Source organism: Austrofundulus limnaeus, unplaced genomic scaffold, assembly GCF_001266775.1.
Source record: "Austrofundulus limnaeus strain Quisiro unplaced genomic scaffold, Austrofundulus_limnaeus-1.0 Scaffold363, whole genome shotgun sequence".
Classification (NCBI taxonomy): domain Eukaryota; kingdom Metazoa; phylum Chordata; class Actinopteri; order Cyprinodontiformes; family Rivulidae; genus Austrofundulus; species Austrofundulus limnaeus.
Genome location: NW_013952765.1, coordinates 96,215 through 98,515, shown reverse-complemented (window position 1 = coordinate 98,515; position 2,301 = coordinate 96,215).

Here is a 2,301-nt window from a genome sequence, read left to right as displayed (position 1 = left end):
AAAAGATCGGATTTTTTCAAAAAATCGGAACTGAGCATTAAGACCTGCAGTGTGAACGTAGCCTTATTTCAAGAATCTTACAAAGTAAAATTTTCTGTCCATTGGCAGAAATTTTTGATCTAATTTGAGTCATATTTTCAGACTAACAAGACAAATAATCTTACACATTCTGAAAACAAGATGATTATTCTTACACAATCAGTTCTTGTTTAGTAAATCAGTCTCAAAACAAGATCAAAAAGACTTTTTGGCTGATATAAGATTTTAAAACTTGGTAAGATGGACAGTTTTTGCAGTGCAGCATTTAACGGAAACACCGCAGTTGTGAAACTGCGTTTTTCCGATATTAACAAAGTTTTGCGCACATTTGCGGTGGAAACGCAGCTAGTGTTGTGGGGAATGTTGTGTACTGGCTACAGCTAGACCCTTCCCCTGATTTTGGGCACAGCCATTGTCTTCTTCCAGGCTAGGCTAATGGCTAGCCAAACGTGGGCTCATTTTCTTATTGCTCTTCAAAGCTTATGACACAGCCCTTACTCACTGTGTTCCTGCTGGAAGTGCTCCAGACTTTACAGGAAACACCAGCTCTGTGTTTGCAAATAACCATAAAACCTTCTGAAATAACTAACGAGAAACTGACAATTCTTAAAGATTGTGATTGAAGTGGTTTTAAGATACTTCACTTCAGTCTTTGACCCACTTGGACTGGCTGTTAGCTCGGGAGTCCAGTCAGAATTTAACCATTTCATCCAACAGAGGTTGTTCCAGAAGCTACCTACAAAAAACAAGATTAACCTTTCCAAAATCCAGTGTCAAACTGTCTCAGCTGTCACTTTGTTTAGTCAAGCAAAAAGTCGATTTGTAAAGTTCGGTAAGTTTCTTTGAACTCTTACATGAATTTTCTGTCAAATCTGATTTGAGCGACGCTCCCACAGAGCTGCCATGCAGAGCGCCCGTGGCTCACAGCTGTGATGGATTCATCAGAAACGGACTCATTCATAAATCAATATAGTTCCACAAAAAGCTGCCACATAGAAGTGAAGCTACAGGTTTTTTACTAATCATAAAAGCCTACCTTTCTTACGGTTTTCTCAGGTTGCACATTAGAAAATAAGCAGAGTAATATATGCACAGAGATTCATGGTTCGGATCAGAAATGCTCCACAGCTGCCTCAGTAGACAAGCGTTGTATTTTTCACACATATCTTTTGTTCACAGGAGAAACCAAATGCACTCAGAATAACCTGGGCACACGCTTTTACAGGGAAGAAAATGCAGTAATATGTACGTAGACTGTCTTATCCTGGTTTCTGTTGGACGTTTCTCTCCCGACTTGCTGCTAGAACTCTCCAAACGTATCGTCTGCCACGTGTAGATTACTGACCTGCAAGCTGCCTCTTCTTGTATCTGGTCACCGAGCGCTGGACCCACGCAGCCTGGCTTTGGTTTTTCACCTCATACATCCTGGAAGTGCTTGGCAATTAACTGTCAGTTTAAGTGTGCCTTAGTGTGTGTAAATGCCAACATCGGATAAGACTCGCGCACACTTGGAAATTGTAAACTGCTCATTCTGAACGATGCTTCGTACACACTTGGGTCCCACTGATGTGGCCCAGGAGTTAGAAGAATTACTTCTTTTTTTGTTTTTCTTTTACAGTAAACTTTTACTACTTGTAATTTGTAACAGTGAAGGATTTGCTTTTAGATAAAGAGTTTAAAAACCTAAATATGTAATGAATGAAGCACAAGAGGTGAAGTGATGCTTGATCCGGTTTACCGTTCAGGGTGTTTGTTTCACATATTAAAAAAAAAAAACTGGGTATTTTTGAACTTGTTTCAGGGAATTGCAGTCTTCCTTTGTTAAGTTAGCTCAAGATGTAGAAAAGGTTTTCTTATTCACACTGAAATCAGTTTATAGTGCTCCGCCTTACAGCGCATAAACACCAATAACAGCTTTTAATTTCCAGAACTGACAGATATTTTAATACGAAGGGCAGCAGTCATTTCTCTGTGTCTTTCTTATTTCTGTGGCTTTAGTGCACTGCAGAGACAGTCTTTGAATGGGTTATCAGCGCGTAATACTGTAAATGTTTGAATGTACTGTACATTTAGTCATCTAAACAAAAAGACAAATTGACATCGAATGGATTTACAAATAAAATGATTTTTGAAATCTTAGTTTTATTATTGCTGTTCTTTATTATGACTTCTGCACTGTAAAAACTGTCCATCTAACCAAGTTTTAAAATCTTATATCAGCCAAAAAGTCTTTTTGATCTTGTTTTGAGACTGATTTACTAA